General features: G+C 42.4%; 1 long non-coding RNA gene across 2 annotated transcripts in view; it reads right to left on the bottom strand.

Moving 5' to 3' along the window:
* The window catches only part of LOC121106088, a 107,274-nt gene extending 87,615 nt beyond the window's left edge, over nt 1-19,659 (bottom strand). For both annotated transcript variants that reach the window (XR_005838818.1, XR_005838819.1), the window contains exons 1-2: nt 19,458-19,659; nt 17,548-17,801 (exon numbers count right to left, since the gene is read on the bottom strand). This is a non-coding gene — a long non-coding RNA (uncharacterized LOC121106088). The remainder of the gene's footprint in view (nt 1-17,547; nt 17,802-19,457) is intronic.
* Between the last annotated feature and the right edge of the window lie 910 nt (nt 19,660-20,569).

Raw genomic sequence — 20,569 nt, 5'->3', positions numbered from 1 at the left:
CATCATTTAAAAACAGAGGGGGAAAAAAACAGGAAAAAAAAGTCCTTGACTAGGCTTCTGTGAGCTTTGGTAGGATACTAAAAGAAATGTTAGCTAATGCCTCCAAGTAATTTCTTATTATTTGTTTCACCCCTACCCAAAGCAAGGTAAGCAAACGATGGCTAAAAACAATTTCCGATCATAAATTTCATTTATCCCCCAAATCCATAAAATCAGAAAAGAGCAGAGGGAGAAATAGGCTTTACATAGAATGAACAGTCTAGTTACAGGTGTGATCAATTCCCCATCATGATCACCTTTCCCCACTAGATAATAGATTTTGGCTTGATATGGGTATGTTTAATGGAAATGCACTAACGGAGTCTCCAAATTCAGTTCAATACTTCAAGAAAGTTAACGAAGGGCCCCTCAAGTTTTCCCACCTGTAAATGCCTGTAAATGTAAATAAATAAATAAATAAATAAATAAACCTGTAAACGTTTAATGGAAATGCATTAACGGAGTCTTCAAATTCAGTTCAATACTTCAAGAAAGTTAACGAAGAGCCCTCAAGTTTTCCCACCTGCAAATGCTTGGTACCCTATCCAGCCCCCGGTAGAGGAGATACCCGGAGCAGCCCGTGGGGAACCCATTTAAACAAAGTGTCAATTATCTTATTTTCATCAAATAATCACATCAAGTCCTTGCCCAATCAGGAGTGGACTTTGGAAAAAACTATTATGAAAAGATGACTAGGGAGAAATGACCCATGTTTTTCTGGAGTTTTGTGTGCAAAAGACAAACCTAACAAGAACTAATGCAGCTAACAATGAGCACTCGCTATGGCTACACTTGGACGCAAATATTATCCCCATTTTACAGAAGAGAAAACAGAGGTTTCGGGAAAGTTAAGTAACTTGCCCCCCAAGAGCACAAGGAAAAATCTGAATCTCAGAGCAATAGAAACTTGGCCATACACCCTAAAACTTAGAGGAAATTTACATATTTTCAAAATCTCTACATGATGTGGGGGTTTTTTTTTGGTTTGGGGTTTTCTTTATTTTTTGTAAATTTTGTTTGGGTTGTACGGCTGATAGAACTTTTGTATCAGTTCACTGACAGGACTATACATGTATCCCACTCAGTAGCTTATGAATTCCAAATTTTATATCTAGTTAGCAAGAATAATTACTTAAAATAGGAGCCTCCAGATGGTATAAACATGCGCTATCCAATATGGTAGCCACTAGCCATATGTGACTTTTGAGCACTTAAAACGAGGCTAGGCCAAATGGAGAGGTACTGTTAGTACAAAATACATACAGGATTTTAAAAACCAAAGAATACAAAATATCTCGTTAATAATTTTTATTTGGATTACATGTTGGAATTATATTTTTCATATATTAAGTCAAACAAAATATATTACTAAAAATCATTTCACTTGTTTCTTTTTCCTTTCGTAATGTGGCTACTAGAAAATTTTAAATGACATACGCGGGCTCATACCTGTGGCTCGCATTATAGTTTTCTTGAGCAGCACTGGATAAACTGTTAAGAATACTCTTCGATGGTTATCTTCACCACATCAGTTACAAGATTCATCTGTGAGCCCAGGACATCGAAATTGCTAGTGAAGGCTTTGCTGACCTCAAAACTTAAGGATTTTAATCATTATTCAATCATTATTTCATTTAGTCAAATAATTATTTATTGAGCAACTGCTATGTCCCAGGCAAAATAATACAATGTATTATATTGTTTCACACATTGGCCTGTCTCTAGGGAATTTCATAAGGAACCTTTCAAACACTGTCCCAGTTACGATAGTTGATACTTCGGTAATACAGTTGTAACTATTAGTAGTAAAAACTAAATGGCACATTTGAAGTATATTTGAAGTATATTTAAAGTATGGCAAGAGACAGGAGTGCCAGTCACAATCCAAGGAATTAACTGGACGTGTGAGGTGGATTAACTCTTTTTGTTTGTTTTATTTTATTTCTTTTAAGTATTCACTACACCCAACTTGGGGCTCGAACTCCCAACCCCAAGATCAAGAGTTGCATGCTCTATTGACTGAGCCAGCCAGGCATCCCAGGTGAGCTAACTTCAGCAAAAATTGTATAATGTCAATTTCAACCTGAATCAGAGGATAAGGTAATTAGGCAAATATCTGCTAGACTTTACTACTAAAAACAATGAAAGTGACTAAATCTTGCAAAATCTAGTAGCGTAATCATATTTCTATGTGGCATCAGGCAATGCTTAAGAAAAATATATCAATCTCATGGTAAATCTGTAAAGAAACCACCACCGGGGCGCCTGGCTGGCTTGGTCGGTGGAACATGCAACTTTCGATCTGGATCTTGGGGTGGTGAGTTTGAGCCCCATGTTGCACATAGAGATTACTTTAATAAAAAAAAGGAAGGAAGGAAGGAAGGAAGGAAGGAAGGAAGGAAGGAAGGAAGGAAGGAAGGAAGGAAGGAAGGAAACCATTCCATAGGTTCTATATAACAACAAACACAAAATCATCAACCCAGTAACCACAGCGCTGCATGGTGCGCAATTTGCCTTTCCTTTGCCATTAGTTTAAGAATATTTGGTAAAATGTTCTAGCAATTTATTTTAACTCCTATGTGGCTTTACAACATAGCTGAGATTGTAGAGGAATGGTTTAGAGAAGACCTCGTCTCCCTGCAGGACAAAAACAATGCCTATGAGAAATGTCAAACTATTGGAAAGGATAATGTTCACCACCAGACCAGTCTACTCCGAGATTCCAGATTTTTTCTGCAGCTCCCCTATGTGTAAAAACACACTGTTTATATTTCCCCAAGAACATGATCTTGCAGTTCCCGTTCAGGCAAAGTCCCAGTAAATAAATACACTAGGGTTCTGCTTGAGTAAGAACCAAGCTCGTAAGTTCCAAATTGCATTTTATGGAAGATTTGAGCAGAAGACATTTTGTGTTTGATCTAGAAATCCCAGACCACTGTCATTTCGATATTGTCTGTGCAAAAGAAGAGAAAGCAAGCACAAGGTAGTATTTAATTAAGACGTCAAACCATTGCCTGGAATGACTCGCTTTTCTTGTTCTGCTAGATGAAGTCTCCTTGGTGGTATTATTAATACTGCAGCATAGCAAAGGAATTGCTACACTAAAAGGTGGTGTAAATCCAACTTCCAGATGCAATAAACTCATAAGAGACTAAGCCTCAGGGGCCCTAATTTCTTCTTTTGCAAATCAGATCTTGATGGTCTCACTTCCCTTCCAATAAAATTTTAAACACAAATCTTCAGGCCCTGAATTGCTTAACCAATGGGGAAATCCGACCGAGTACTCAAGTGTTGGAGTGTCTGTGAAGGTCAGAACTCTGCATGCTGGACAGAGGCCAAGTGCAGAGGAGGGAAGACATTGCCCCGCCCACAGAGTTTGCAACCCCTAGTCGTCCTAGGGCAGCTTTAACGTACCATCACAAACTCCATGGCTGAAAACAACAGAAGTTTATTCTCTCATGATTCAGGAGGTCAGATATCCAAAATCAAGGTGTCGACAGCACCGTCCTCCCTTTGGAGGCCCCAGAGGAGAATTCATTCCTTGTCTCTTCTGGCTTGTGGTGACTGCTGGCATTCCCTCAGCATGTGGCCAGGTCACTCCAATGTCTGCCACCACCTTCACAACACCTTCTGCTCTGCTCTGCGGGAACGATCTTCTTCTGCCTGTCTCCAATAAGGACACCTATGATTGGATTTAGGGCCACTTGGATAACCCAGGAAAATCTCCCAATGTCGTGATCCTTAACTTAATTGCACCTGCAAAGACCATTTTTCTTACATTTATAGTTTCCAGATATTGGGATCTCATCTCTTGCAGGGGATTAGGGGGTGGGGGAGAGCATTATCCAGCCAAAGCTACCCGGCCCCTGTGCAATCAAACTGAAATACCTGAAAACCTAAGCATAAGGAGGGGTGAAACTGTGAGGTATCAAAAAAAGTTTCCGCCTGAGTTCAGGGCATGTGGCACATTTTGCCTCACGAAGCTACTAGGATGGTTCTCCTGGGCCTGGACGAGGCTCTGCTCCTCTTCTCTCAGATGTTCTCAAATGATCCTATGAGCTTCGGAAGGTCCAACAGTCCTTATCATTCCAGATGCTCTTAATGGTCTCCGCTTACATCATCTTTATTTTCCTGTACACCTTCACATTTTTGCTCTACTCCGTTATGATCTCACCTAGTCTTTTTGTTTCTGTTTTTGTTGTTGCTGTCATGTCTGGGAGTCAGTCTTTTCAGAGCTCTAGCGAGCAACTCCCTTTTATATGACATGAGAGACACGGAAACCCTGCCCCGAATCATTGCACAACAGGACATGTCACCGGGCCTAAAATTCCTCACGTTTCTCTTTTGGACTAAAGCCCAAATTCAAAGCCCAAATTCAATTCAATTCAATGTGGTTTACACATCAAATTGTCAAGTTACTGAGTTTTCATAAAACGAACTTCAGTCGTTATTTCCAAAATGTATGTCTGTCAAAAGATTAATTCTGTGGAGTTTTGTTAATGAATATTCTGTGAGTTTTTTAAAAAATGAAACAAAACAAAAAACCCAGAGGGGATCACGATTCCACAGAAAGTTAAGTTCAAGAAGTTACTTTTTATAAAAAAGCAAAATTTGAACTGCCAGACCTATCAGGACATTTAATGAGGGACAAACACACCTGCTGTGTGAAGTTCCCCAAATGTATTTTACACACAGACACCTCTCTTCCTCTTAAGGAAGGAAGGTGGCAAGAGCCATGTCCAGTTTTGCTGAACTTTGTATCCCCAGCATCTAGTACAGTCCTGACCCATAATAGGTATTCAGTGATAATTAAATGAGGGTCTGCAAGGTGGGAGCTTGGTGCATGGATGGATGGAATAACACCTTGAGAGCCTCAATGGCTCTGGATGAACAAGAAAAGGAAAGAGGACAAAAGGAAGGATGGAATACAGCAAAGGGAGAGAAGGCGATCGAGAGGTTGGGAGCTGTAACAGCATCACATTTCCCCTACATGACAGCTTTGCTCAAGGCCAGTTCTGCTAGTGAGGTAAAGCAAGAGAATATTTACAGACCCCTTATAACACATGTTTGTTGAAGAGGAAGTGCTATGGACTGCATGTCTGTGTCTCCCCCAAAATTCATTCAAATTGACGTCCTAACCTTCAACGTGATGGTATCTGAAGGTAAGACCCTTGGGAGGTCATTGGTTTTGAATGAGGTCATGAGGACAGGGCCCCCATGATGACATTGGTGCCCTTAAAAGGGGATGGATGAAGAGACCAGAGCTCTCTCTCTCCGCCACGTGAGACTACAGCAAGAAGGCAGTGATCCGCACACCAGGAAGAGGGTCCGCATCAGACGCTGAACCCGCCTACCCCTTGATATTGGACTTCCCAGCCTCCAGAATGGAGAGAAAGAAACGTCTGTTGTTTAAGCCACCTTGTCAGCACTGTTTTGTTGTATCAGCCCAAGCTGACTAAGAGGGGCATCATGGCGCAGTGCTTGCATTCCGACACACGTGGGGCCAACCCCCAGCTCTACCGTTCACAGCTTCCGTTTCCTCACTTGTAAAAAGTGGAAAACAATGCCTACTTTATGGGGTTGTTGACAGGTTTAAAGATCATTTCCCTGAAGACCAGCATATAGGGATCTCTGAAGAGTTCCTTTAACTAAATACTTTTATATCCCAAGAGCTTTGCAAAGTACTTTAGATAAGCATATGACTTGAAAATATGACTTAATTGATGTATTAATTTCTATAATTAGTAGTTTCTTTCCTCTCTCTCTCCCTCCTCTTCTTTCCTTTCATCCCCTATTTATACTGGGTAAAATGTAGTCACATCATTTAAAATGCAAAAGATACAGAACAGTATACCATGAAAATTCTTCCTCCTTCTATATTGGACCAGGCATCCAGCTCCCCCACTCTCAAACTTCTAATCAACTAGCAACAGCGTTTCAGTCAACAACCGCTTGTAAATTACTCTCAGAATTAAAAATTCCTGGCCACCTGTGTGGTTGAGTTGGTTAAGTGTCCAACTCTTTATTTTGGCTCAAGTCATGATCTCAGGGTCATTAGATCAAGCCCCACGTTGGGCATCAATGCCATGCCCTGGAGAAAAGGGCAGACAAGATAACACCAAATAGAGAGTTCTGCTTTTGGAACTATATTGCATGACTTTTTTTTTTTTTTTTTTTAAGCAACATGTCCAAGATTATTTCTTAGAACAGGAGGTAGAACCCGATCCAGGACATGTGGAAATTGGCCAGCTCAAAGGACTGAGATATAAAGATGAGAACCAAGGACAAGCAATAATATCAGGGTAGGACCAAGCCCAATGAAGGTCAGTCACAAAACCACCAGGAACACCAAAGACCAGGACGTGCAAAGATAAACCATTTGAATCTGTACATCAAGTCCCTGAATTTGCTTCACGAAGTTGAATCAGTAGGTAAATAATGGCAAACTGATGCAGAGCCCAGAAGTCAGAAAAGAGCCTGGGGACCACAAGATGCTCGGCACTCTACTCCCCTTTTCTGAGTGCCTGCGTTGACTCCTACGTTCCAAAGGTGATCTAATAAGCCAGCCCTCGCCAAACTGTCCCTGGCTTTGGAATTCTGCGGTCACACCACAGAGCAATTACGTGGCGTTGTGGTGGGAACTAGGTAGACAGAATGAGAGCTGGAAAGACAGGGTCACCACACGGAGCCAGAGAGCCAACCTTCAGGTGCTCTCATGTTTCTAGACAACTCCTTTCTTCTACATCTTATTGTATCCCAATGAGGGGACATTAAAGGTTCTCAGTTTTTCACTCCAATAGCCCACTTCACTCCCTAGGGTTCACTTTCCAACCTAAACGGGAGCTGTGAAGATGTTAAGTCCAGTCCAAGATGAGCCTCAGAGACACAAAATGAAAGCACAAGGAGTGTAGGCAACGGACCTGCTAGTGTGCAGTACTGAGGGAGGTTCAAGTTCTCATCTTCCTTCCACGGCAGTCTGGAAAAGCAGGAGCTCAGGTAGCCTCCCAAACCCACACCAGCGCAATGCCACGTTCAAGCAGGGTATACCCAGACCCAGGAGAAAGGAGGCAAAGCCTGTGTAGCCAGGCCTCACTCTGCTCCAGGCTGTTAGAGAAGACATCTTATTCCCCCTAACAGAGTGGTAATATCCAGGGAGCCAGTAAGGCCCAATCCTGGGACAGGGAAGCAGGGCACAGAGGAGGTCGTGTGGGCCCCATGGAAAAGAAGTCTGCCGAGGGGCTCATCAAAATCCAGACCAGCTGAAAGCAGATAGCCCAGACTAGGGGACAGAGCCAGGACTTAAGAGCATGTCACTGCACAGAGTCCCCTTGCATACATATTGAGATGGAGATGGGGGTGGGGGAGAAGAACAGAGACAGGGAAAGGGAGAGACCTAAGCTCAGGGACAAAGCCAAGTGCAGCCACAGGGAGCTCTTCTAGGTACGGTTTTTGATTCAGTTACTATAAGCCTGTCCAAAGCTCTTCCTTGGACATCTGACTTGAAGAAGAAATGAGATGAACAGATGATCCAAAAACTGTTTTGGTTTTTTGTGGTGATTTTTTTGGTTTTTGTTTTTTGAGTTTTTTTCACTACAGAATGGGGATTCTAGTAACAGTGTTATGTATCATCTCTGGGACATTCATGACAAATAATGACACCATTCCATTAAAATCTAATAAATAAAACTCTCGAATGCTGCTACTCTCACCAACATGCTGGCTTCTCAGCGACTGCTTGTAAAACAATCTTTCGGGAATTTAAAAGCACCATCAGAGCAGACCGTCCTCCCTTTAAGCCTGATTCAATGTCTGGGTCTCAAAATATATTCACAGTATTTGCTGGATAAATTGTGTCAGGGAGCCTGGGGGACTCAGTCGGTTAGGCATCCACTCTTGAATTCAGCTCAGGTCATGATCTCAAGGTCATGGGATCAAGCCCAAGGTCGGCTCGGTGCTGAGCATGGAACCTGCTTAAGATTCTCTCTCTTCCTCTGCCTCTCCTCCCCTCTCTCCTTCTCTCCCTTCCTCTCCTCTTAAGAAGAAGAAAAAAAAAAGAGTAAATCATGTCAATGTGAAACCAGAAAAATGATCTGGTTGTGTGGGATCTCTCCAGGGCATATTCTCTCTTCTCCTTGTTTACATTGCTGGTGTCTAATTAATTTACATTTACCTTCTTCTATTTACTAGTTTAGTTATTTGGGCTGAGCTGCAGTTTCTTCACCATGTAAACTGAGAATGCTACTAACACCTACTACATGGGATTCAAGACATAATCAAATAAGAGAATGTATAAGATACTGGGGCACTTGGCCAGCTCAGTTGGTAGAGCCTGTGACTCCATCTCGGGGTTGTGAGTTCGAGCCCCACTTTGGGTGTACAGATTATTCAAATAAATAAATAACTTTTTTTTTTTAAGAGGATAGATAAAATACTCCTGCACAAATGTCCCGGGTTTCTGTAATGGTTATTCCTCCTCTGAGGGACAGAACACTAAACTATACATTTTAAGATGTATACGTCATACCCACTAAGTCTAATAACTAAGAAACTTACATTTCTCTTCGTGGCTTTCTCCATCTCCAGAATCAATTACCCAGTAGGAGAGAACTACTGGGATTGTTTGGACTCTTGTAAGTAGAGACTGCATAATTCAACATGTTAGTATGAAGACTACAGTTACAAAATTCTAGGTGTCATAGTTTATATTGGTACCTACTTTAAAGATTTGAAGAGAGAAAACAAAAAATAATTGTAAAAGCAGGAGTGTCACAGAAATCAATTTCAAACATAATTTATCTATAGCTTTGCCTAAGTCATCCAAATTATTTACTGATTCATTCAAATTAGTAATATTTTTGCTTTTCAGATTTTCAGGGACTTTCAAGCATGAATCACTTGACATTCCATCATTCCACTGAAATAACCATGGGGGCCTGCTTGCTGGGGATGCTGTAACAGAGGGCCGCATCAATATCCCACACAGAGAGTGGGTTTACCTATCCCGACTGCATGTTAAAACTCACAGTTGAAATGGATTTTAAAAGAACTAATAAAAGAATAACGCAGACTATGAAAACACAGTCTTGGGTTTGTTTTGGTTTTTTTTTTTTTTATTCCCATCCTGGCTCAGTGGCTGCCAAGTTGTCCAACACTTAACATAGTCTGAATATCTTTCTATATCTTAAGCCAAGGATTGGGTGGCTGTTAACTTACACTTAACCGAGATTATAAAAAACTGTTACTGCAATGCCAAAAAAAATTGCACGGTACTTCATAGGAAAGGAATGCAGGGGCTTAGCAACTGCCCACAGAGTCACTCACCAAGGCTGTGCCTGTTTTATGATTCCTCTGGACAGGTTAATTTTCAGAAATTCTTACTGTGCTAGGCAGAGACTAACCTGAATTGCCACAGAATGCATTATTTCTGTTTGAGTTTGAAGCGACCTTTTCAGTCGTAATTGTCAGATAAGCATAACACTTGGCTCTGCTTTGTATGTTTATACCAATAATACGTCCTTAGCCCGGAGCACGGACCTATAGCTGAGTGTCATGGTCACCGACACACAAGCCGATCCCCCCACAGTTTTATTCTGACACTGGGCACCGATATACGTCATAAGCCTCTTCTCGGGGCCCTGGTGTTCGTGGATCAGCCCACACCTCTTAGAATAATCCCAGGCCCCTTTTCAGTGACTAGGTTTTGTCATGGGCTTCTGTCGTTGCCCTGGGAAATCTCTGACTTTTTCCGCAGTTTCCCTCATTCTTAAAAAGACATAAAAAGCCGGGATGTGGAGAAACTGGAACTCTGATACCTTGCTGGTTAACCCTCAAAGCTGTCAAATGATACCCCTTATTTTGTAAGACAGTTTGGCAGTTCCCTAAAAAGTTGAATATAAATTTGCCATACACTGCAGCAAGTCGAGTCCTACCTATCTTCCCAAGAGAAATGAAAACGTGTGTCCCCGCGAAACCTTACACATAAATGTGCACAGCAGCATTATTTGTGATAGCTCGGAAGTTGAAACCACCCGCAGGTCCATCACCTGNTGAACAGAAAAACCAATGTGGAAATCCATACAGTGGAACAGTACTCAGCGATAAAAAGAAACAGGCAACAATACAGACAGACCTCAAAAACTTTATGGTAAGCAAGGGGCGCCTGGGTGGCTCAGTCGTTCAGCATCTGACTCATGAGCTTAGGGTCCTGGGATCAAGCCCTGCTTCAGGCTCTGTGCTCAGCAGTGGGGAGTCTGCTTGAGGAATCTCTCTCCCTCTCCCTCTTCTACTCCCCCAGCTCCCTTGCTCGCTCTCTACAATGGTAAGCAAAAGCCAAACAAAAGGACTACAAATTGTGTAATTCCATTTAAGTATGCAATGTCCAGAAAAGGCCTCTATTGAGACAGCAAGTGGGTGGGAACAGAAATTGGCTACACACGGGCACAGAGACATTTCAGGCATGATATCAAGTTCTAAAAATGGTGTGTGTGTGTGTGTGTGTGTGTGTGTGTGTACATATGTCTTAGGTTCCCAAGTGTGGACATGATCCTTGACGCTACAGTAGTTCAGAACCAAAGGGGGAAAGTCAGCTAACCAGGAAACAGAGCATTGCTGAGCTGCTAAATTTGCTAAGTTAGCCAGTCCTGCAATAACCCTACTCTAAATTTCTTTAACGTGAAACCAAAAAGTAAAATACAATAAAAATCCTTACTTTTTAAAGCCACTTTTGGCTAAGTATTTTCTTACTTGAAGCCAAAGAGTCCTGATTGTTACAGACTAGAGACAGTCACCAGATCCTCTTCCATGGTCTAGGATTCACATAGACATTTAATTTTGAAAGATGAGTAACGTTTGAAAATATACATGCTACAGACTGAACGCTTGTATCCCCACTCCCACCAAAAAAATTCCTATGTTGAAACCTAATCTCCAAGGCAAGAAACAACAATTGTTGGAGAGGATGTGGAGAAAGGGGATCCCTCCTACATTGTTGGTGGGAATGCAAGTTGGTACAGCCACTCTGGAAAACCGTGTGGAGGTCCCTTAAAAAGTTAAAAATTGAGCTACCCTATGATCCAGCCATTGCACTACTGGGTGTTTACCCCAAAGATACAGACGTAGTGAAGAGAAGGGCCATATGCACCCCAATGTTCATAGCAGCATTGTCCACAATAGCTAAATCGTGGAAGGAGCCGAGATGCCCTGCAACAGATGACTGGATTAAGAATTTGTGGTCCATATATACAATGGAATATTACTCAGCAATCAGAAAGAATGAGTTCTCAACATTTGCTACAACATGGACGGCACTGGAGGAGATAATGCTTAGTGAAATAAGTCAAGCAGAGAAAGACAACTATCATATGATTTCTCTCATCTATGGAACATAAGAGCTAGAATGATCAGTAGGGGAAGAAAGGGATAAAGAAAGGGGGGGTAATCAGAAGGGGGAATGAAACATGAGAGACTATGGACTATGAGAAACAAACTGAGGGCTATAGAGGGGAGGGGGGTGGGGGTATGGGATAGACCGGTGATGGGTAGTAAGGAGGGCACATATTGCATGGTGCACTGGGTGTTATACACAACTAATGAATCATCGAGCCTTACATCGAAAACCGGGGATGTACTGTATGGTGACTAACATAATATAATAAAAAATCATTATTAAAATAAAAAAAAAAAAGCAAAAAAAAAAAAAATGAAACCTAATCTCCAATGTGATGATATTTGGAGATGCGGCCTGTGGATGGTGACTAGGTCATGTGAGTGGCACTCTTATGAATGGGATTAGTGTTCTTAGAAAAGAGATGCCAAGGGGATCCCTTGCCCCTCCCACCATGTGAGGGCACAGCAAAAATATAGCCATTTATGAACCTGGAAGCCAGCCCTCCCCAGACACTGAATCTGCTCATGCCTTTACCTTGGACCCCCCAGCCTCCGGGACTGCAGAAATAAGTTTCTGTTGTTGATAAGCCACCCAGTCCGTGGTACTTGGCTATAGCAGCCAGAACAGACTAAGTGCATTTGTGGTGAGCTACATATGTCCAGGCATTTCTAACTAGCTTGTGTAGAACTACCTTGCATGGCATAAGGCACATTGAAGATGGCACTGAGGGTCACGTGGCTGGCTGGGTGAGTAGAATGTGCAGCTCTTGATCTCAGGGTCATGAGTTCAAGCCCCACGCTGGGTGTAGAGATTGCTTAAACAAATTAACTTAAAAAAAAAAAAAAAAGATGGTACCTAATAGTTGTTTTATTAAAACCATATTTCAGTTCAAGCTTGAATGAGCCCTTGCTATCACGCCACCCTACCCCCCAACCACTCTCCTTCATGTTAGCATGAATCAAATAGCGTAAGCATCCCAAACGCATTCCAGTTGTCATCCCATATGTCACCCCTCCGTGTTTTCGCACATCATATTTCCCAAGCCTAGAATGTTCTTCCCCTTTGACCGGATGCTAAAATGCTATGCATCTTTTAAATCCCAACTGGAGAAAGTCTTCTCTGACCCCCAAAGATGATCACTTCCTCTCTGATTTAATTCAATACTCGGTACCTACTGCTATTTCCACCTCTGTCAGAGTATAGTGGAATTTGTTTTACTATTACTATCTCCCCTACTGTGAATGGCAAAGGGTTTGCAGTTCAAAGATAGCTCTATCACATATTTGGGTGACTTTGGACAAATCACTTTACTTCCGAGTCCCGATATTTTCTTCTGTAAGAGAAACACAGACATTACCTTCCCACCTCCCTCAGGCTGCTGTGAGACTTCACAAAGATGACCTATATGAAAGCATTTTATCAACTATAAAGTTCTGACAAATTCTCGTTGGAATAGAGGAGATGTTATGTAACCGACCACACAAATAGGGAAAAAGATGTGACCTCTCACCATTTACCGAAACTGCTCCAGCCAAGACTACCAATGAGCAACGACTTCCCAAATGCCAAAGTCGAAGCCCTATTCTCAACTTTCATCTTGCGCAATCCGTTGGCAGCACTTAACACGGACGATCTTGCCTTCCTGCTGCTTTCTTCACTGGGCTTCCACCCAGCGGCAGCCCCTTCTCCCTCTCCTTTACTCAACCCTTCCTTTTTTTCCCACTCCTAAATCTGGACGGCTCAGTATCTAGACCTCTTTTCTTCCTGTATTTACTCCCCTGGTGATCTCTCATCCAGTATTGTGGCTTTATATGGCATGGCATGATTTCCACCTCGCAAATTTGCTCTCTAGATCCCTTCCCTGAAAACCAGACTTGTGTCTCAAACTGCCTAGATGCTCAAAACGTATCTTCATGGGTCCAAACTAAGTTCCTGGTCTCCCTGACCCCAAGCCCACACTTCGTCTCAGCTCATGAGCGTTTGGTCCATTCACGTGCTCAAGTCAAAAATCTCAGAATCATGCTTGACTCCTCTCTTTCTCTCATACTTCCTATCCAATCCACCAGACAATCCTCCAACCAAAATATCTTCGGAATTCCACCTCTTCTCACTATACCTGCGTGCTACTTGTACCAAGCAGACATCACCTCTTAATACCTGAAAAACTTCCTAAATAGTCTGTCTCCCTGTTTCTGCCCTTTGCCCTGCCTTGGGTCTCCATTCATCCGAGTCATCCCACTGCAACATTAGTTATAGCAGGTCAATCATTGTTTAAAACCCCTCAGTGGTATCTCATCCCCAGCCATGAAAAATCCAAAGTCCATGGGGCGCCTGGGTAGCGCAGTCGTTAAAGCGTCTGCCTTCGGCTCAGGGCGTGATCCTGGCGTACCGGGATCGAGTCCCACATCAGGCTCCTCTGCTATGAGCCTGCTTCTTCCTCTCCCACTCCCCCTGCTGTGTTCCCTCTCTCGCTGGCTGTCTCTCTCTGTCAAATAAATAAATAAAATCTTAAAAAAAAAAAAAAAATCCAAAGTCCTTACGGTGGCCTGTAAGAACCACGTGATCGGCCCACCATATTCCTATTTCCTCTCTGACCTCATCTCTACCACCATCCAGCTGCTTACGCCCTCCTCACTTTTGTTGATTAACCAGGCACTTGTCATGCCTCTGCCCAAATGCTCCTCCACCTGCCATCACACAGCTCATTCCCTCACTTCCTTCAAGTCATTCCTCAAAGGTCACCCTCCTTGGGTGGAGGTCCTCCTTGGCCAACCCACTGGAAACGGCAACTTCCCCTCCCCCACTCCCTATCTCTCTTCTCTGGTTTAGTTTTCTCAACAATAGTCACCACCTTTTAACATCTGTCTTATTGTCACGGCTACAAGATCCAAGAGTGCAGGATTTTTATTTCTTGTATCCTCAGGGCTTAGAACAATGCCTGGCACATAGAAGGGACTAAATAAGTATTACTTAAAAGAATGAATTCGTTAAGAACCGATGGCCAAAGTAGGTTTCATAGGTTCATGATAAATATATTTTTAAACACCTGTATCTTCAACACTAATGAGCAGAAATACCATCAAAGTTCTTAGAAATGGCTGGCATTTAAAAATCAGCCAATGTGAGGCCATAAAGAAGAAACCAAAGTAAAATTTGGGAGCACCTAATACACCTAAAGAAAGTCATAGCAAATAAGTAAGAAGAAACAGTACTCAAAATACAACAAAATCTGCAGGCAATCACCTCCTAGACTTATTACAAAGTTCCAAGCTAAATAAGTGCTTTACTTATAAGATGTCTGGTATGTATTGTGTTCATCATTTTTAGAAGGCAGAGCTAAATGTTTAGATTTTCTTACTACGCAAGTTTATTGTGAACACCTTGGTATATTACTCTGGTTTCAATAATTGGAACTAGTCCACATCAATGGTCTCAAATACCAAGACTATAAAGTTTGATACTTCTCATAAAGTTATTAAGTATATTTGGCTATAATTTAAGAATTAACATCATATAGAAAATATAGAGGAATTTATCATTTTAGACTCTGTCATTACAAGGTGCATATTAGTAGTTGCTGTACTAATGACATATAATCTGCTGATTCAAATCAATGTTGTCCATGAACAAAACGTTTTGGATACAACTCAAAAAAAAAAATTCCCATCTTACTATCAATTTATTCTACTTTTCCCCTTATTATTATCATTTCTAGGCAACTAGAATTACAAATGAGAGGAAGCATACTTTAATATTGCCATCAGAAAGTTCCTAAGGGTAAATGAATATAATCTTCCTCAAACTAAATCGTCACTCGGAACAAGCAATATGTCTCGCTAAATCACAGATCTAGAAAATGAAGATCCAGGACTTTAAACTTTATTACACAATATATGCTATTCTTGAAAGTGTTGTTTATACTGAGTTTTTTTATTTAAGTAAGGACCATTCTATAAAAACTAATATCAGAAAATGTGCTAGAGTTCTTAATGTCCTCATCAAGAAACCACTGGACCATCATTTTATATTATAGCTGAAAAGTGAATGAACGACAATATTAAAACTATATCTAAGTCTACTTATCATGGTTAGCATTGAAAATAGAGAACTTGAGTAAATCAATTCTAGCCACTTGCTACTATCTCAATTTACAGAAAGTTGTGTAAGGAAATGGAAGGACCACATACTCCCAAGTTGAAGCCATAACCTTTAGCAATATGCTTACACATATATGACTTATAAAGAAATGTTTGTTGAAGTGGATTAATCCACACTTAACTGGATAAAAGAAGTGAATAGAACATATTTTTAGAGAAAAAAATATGTGAATACATAAAAACTTCTATCCAACTGGACTGAATATTTCAGTGAATATTTTTGGTTAATGTGGCTTGAAACTTGTAAGACAGTCCACAAAGAAAGTTGGAAGTATCAAGACATCACTAATTCATTGTGAAAGGTAATAATAGTACCTCTTATTATATGTTACAGATCTTTATCCCTTTATTAAGTTTTTTCTTACACATATGCTCTTAAAAAATATACTCCCCATAATGACCCCATGGGATAAGTAGTATGATCCCCACTTACAAGTGAGAAAACTGAGACTCAAGGAAATCAGTATCCTGGCCAGTGTATCACAGTGAGTAGTTGCCTGGGCTGGGATTCAAACTCAGGTCTGTTTCATTCCAAGCCCATGTCTGAGCCTCACGCTGGTGGCCATTAGAACAAATTCAAACACACTCAGTTCAGACATTTGTAGGTGAAACACCTTCTGGGAAATAACACTGTACTCTCTCTACCCCCCAAAAAACACTCCAGCGTTTAACTATTGTTGAAAACATTTGAGGAAATCTGGCATTTCCATATTGCACACTTTGCTGAAAGTATACTTTACAAAAAATTTAAAACATATTTCCTGAACTAATACTCCCTGAGCTAAGCATTCATATGAAATAATTATTATTAATATATGAAGTTTTCCATGTCACTATGTCTATTCTTCCACAATTTAAAAACAAACTTCACAAGAGAGGATGTGCCTCAATTACAAGAGCAATCAACAAAGCCAAAAGATTTCTTAAAATTTCTTTAACCTAACCTTCATTTCGTAAACAATAAATTAAAGTCCGGGAACGTTAAGTAGTTTGCTCAAGTTTATACAACTAGAAAGAAGCAAATCACGATATTTTTTTTTTGACCTACAGCAGGATAAAAATATTTCCAATTCCCAATTATCATCTTTGACCAGACCTTAACATTTCCCAATACCGTAATATATCAATGATATTCCCTATCGGTAGGATCTGAAACCACCTTGAACTGGAATCATTTTTGAGGATCAAATCCAACAACTTAAATCATTTCAATTCAACCTATTTTAAACAAAGGAAACTCTCACTTTCCATGGCAAACAACTGCTAGACAAAGAAAGTAAATGCTGTATCAAAATACTTTTTATATTACCGGCAGTATTTATGTGAACTTTTAACTGCTTCCTCACAGAGATTAACAAAAATGAATTGTAAGGACTTAAAAGAGGGACTATAAGACTCTTAATGAACACCATAAAAACTTGATGTATACTATAAAGATTAAATAGATTTACAGCCTCTGTTGTTACACATAGTCAAATTTTCCTTCTGATAGAACTTGTTGTACTTTCTAGTGACTCCCATTATTAGGAATTCATTTATTTCTGGACACTTTTGGATTTTGTTTATCAGAATGAAATATCAAAAGTGAAAAAAAATAATGCAAACCACAAAAGTTCTGCAAATATATAAACATCCACTGCCAGATTTAAAAACAAAATGAATCAGAAATAAAATAGGACATGTGCTCATTGGACCCATCATTGTTCTATAACTTTCCTTAGTGACTTTATAACCCCCATTCATTATGTGCGCTAATGTTGAGGGACGCAGTATCAAATTAGTAGAGTTTCATCAGAAGTACCCGAATCCTCACTCCAAACGAAAATGAACCTACAAAAACCGGTTCAAAACAAGGAAATCCAACATCATAAATCACTTTGATCAGGCAACAGCTAGACAATTCTCAAATGGCATAAGCACCAGCCCCAAAATGAATGCTTGTAGAGTATTGAAAAAGAAACATACCTTCTTTGAGGTAGAGAATTCCCAGTAACCAAATTGTAGTAATCCACATAGGAAAGGCATCATCAAGAATCCCAACATCCTAATGTTTAAGTAACTCCAAATGAAGAAGTTTGAAAACTTTCCATCCAAGAAGGACTTGATGCTGTTTTGGTAGTTCCATAATGTTCATTGATAGGAAGATCCAGTAAGAACAATGCAGTATGGAGGTCACTGCCTGCATGATGCTTTCTAGATGCTGATAATAATAATTGCACCTATACAATTGAAATTAATTAATGTTAGCTTCCAGGTTATTTTACACACTCAGTTTCTTGAAAAAAAAAAAAAGTGACCGCAGCCATAATAGATTTCATATACATAGTTCTGGCAATTGAATCATTTCTAGATGCAAGTTTTAAATAATGGATATTCTATACAATACTATACAAAATCATAACTTTAAGAAGTTAACATAGACCGTGTTTGGGTGTTTCCTCCAATGATTAGCAGCCTATTCAGTTTGATACTTCATTTGTCATGTCAAATTGAAAAGGCGGGTGACCAAGTCCACGGGTGTGAGGAAAGCCTCTAGCTCAGGGGTGGGGACAGGAGAGGAAAGTGGAGAAGGTGATAAATTACGTTGGTATTTGGAAGGATCCATAAAACATACCTGAAGGACCCAAATTTGCATTGTTGAATGCAAGAAGCCACTCCTAATATTGGAGCCCATGATAACAGCTAGAGACAACTACATTTGCCCACTTTCAACAAACTCCCAACTTCGTCCCTAAATGTCTATTCACCAAGTGATCGGACAGATAAACAACTTTTGTGGGAAAGTGGGAAAGCACTGAGAGAAATTTCATAGTCAGTGGACATGTTTACTAGTGGTGGAGTGGTAGAGCTTGAGCAAGAACCAACCTAGGAAGCCTGCAAAGTGAAGCTACTTGGGAGAGCAGTTTCAGGAGTCTCCCTCTGCTTATAAATCAGGAGGGAATCGGGCTGCCTCACCACTCCGAGAAGCAGCCACAGCCACCCCCCTTTTGGGCGGGCGTGGCAGATAGAAACAAAAGGTTAAAACACAAAAGGCGGGGCGGGCTGCTGGGTCTGAGGACCTTCTGGGGCTCTCGTTCCCCTTTCTGTTCAAACACAATGAAATGGGGGTGGCGGGAGGGGGGTTCAGTGAGAGAGGTGAGAGTGGATCTCAAGGATTGCATAGGCTATTCTGGGTGGGTCACGAAACTGCAAGGGGCGGTCAGGATGACCGACTCTTTAACTAGTGGTCCAGGCCCCATCCCTCCATCCCTGCATCTCTGACAGTCCGGAACCTGTGGCTTCCTCCACCCTACCCCAGCCCCAAAGAAAACTTTCTGAACTCTTACCTGTTTGCTCTAACCCCCTTGACCACAAACTCAAGAGTCCACTGCCCTGCAACCCAAACGTCTTCTGCGTTCTATTGTTGCGGCTTTGGTATTGTGCGTTGCTTCTGCAGAGCGCTCCGCAGACAATTAAGTTATAAACCCCCCACCTCCAGATCTCTTTCTTTTGCGTGACCAAAGTCAGGGCGGGGTGGGGGTGAGACTGGACTTGTCCCCAACCATTTCAGCAAGTTTCCTCCCGTATAGGCGCAGCCGGGAAGAAAGCGAGGCAATGCCCCCTGAGATACCCTTGCCCCCAACACCACCACCCCCCCAACTCCTCCTGTAATAAGGCACTTGAGAGCAATGCCTTGTCTGGCTGTTGCCTATTAAAAACCAACAAATAAAACAATCTGTGCAAGTTCGTTAAAGAACAAAAGAGAAGGAAACAGGGAAAGGAGGTACAACTTACCAGCCAAACTTCGCCACCGGACTACGCCTCCCTCCTCCGAAGGGCGGGGAGCCGGGACGTTAAGGGGGAGAGAGGTAAACAAAACAACAATTTCCACTCACCTCGTCCCCACCTCGTCGCACTTTTAAGGGACGTTTCCCTTGCTGCAGTCTGCGAGGCGCTCGGACACTTTCTTGTGGCCTGACAGCGGAGAAAGTCGCGGCGCCAAAGTTGCGAGAGGGAGATACCCGGGCGTCCGGGGGAGAGGGGAGGAGAGAGTTCATCAGAGTTCCCCCTTTTGTTCCAAGTCCCGGAGCAGACAAAGAGGCGGCGAGCGGCGGCAGGTTTCTCCCTCTCACCCCTTCTTCCTCTCTCCCTCCCCTCCCCTCCCCGCCCCCTCCCTCTCCCCGCATCTCCCGCCCGGCTCGGGAACCTCTGAGGCGGCCCGGGCGGCTCAGTCCCCAGTTCAACGCAACTCTGCCCCGACCCTCTCCTCCCGCGACCTCGCTCGAAACTTTCCCCAGGAGATGCCCGTCCTGGTCCCCCTCCTGCCCACCACCCTTTTATCCCCCGCCTCCCCAACGCACACGAGTCTACGGGGGGGAATCTCCAAAATCATTGTTTCCGGGAGATGCACCTCTTTGTTTGCACTTTCCCTGCCAATCAATGTGAACAATCCACTTTGGCATCGAGTTTCTGTCAGTTTCCCATCATCCGGGGAGACGCTATGCAAAGGGTAGGGGGTCAACCCCATAAGATAAATGCATTTACGCAATCAGAGGTGGGGCGCACCCTAGGCTCTCCATCCTCTTTCCTACACTCAGATTCACCGTCCTCCACCGACACACCAAAACAATTCAAAGGGGGCTCCTAGGGTTTTTAAAAAAAGCGCCCCCCCGCCAACCCCCAGCGCTGTCCCTTAGGAGAGCACTCTTCTAATCCGCAGGACAAAGCCCGCTCGGGGTCCAACCGGAGCCTCCACCCCTCGGGGCTACCTGTTGCTGCAGGCGCTGCACAACTCGGTCCAGGGACTCCGAGGGCGGGTTCCCACCTTGAGCATCGCGCCCACCTCTCAGCCCCCGAACTTCCCTAACCTCAAACCGCGACGGCTAAGCGCTCTGGACGACCGTGCTCCCTTAGACCCTGGAGCCCAGCGCTCCTCACCCGCTCCCTTCCCTCCACCACAGCCTTCCTCACCCCGAAGGTCTGACTCGGGGTCCCTCGCAGCCTCCTC

This window comes from Ursus maritimus, unplaced genomic scaffold (assembly GCF_017311325.1).
Source record: "Ursus maritimus isolate PB19 unplaced genomic scaffold, ASM1731132v1 scaffold_30, whole genome shotgun sequence".
Taxonomy (NCBI): Eukaryota; Metazoa; Chordata; class Mammalia; order Carnivora; family Ursidae; genus Ursus; species Ursus maritimus.
The sequence above is the reverse complement of the archived record's forward strand: the minus strand, read 5'-3'. Positions and strand labels throughout refer to the sequence as shown.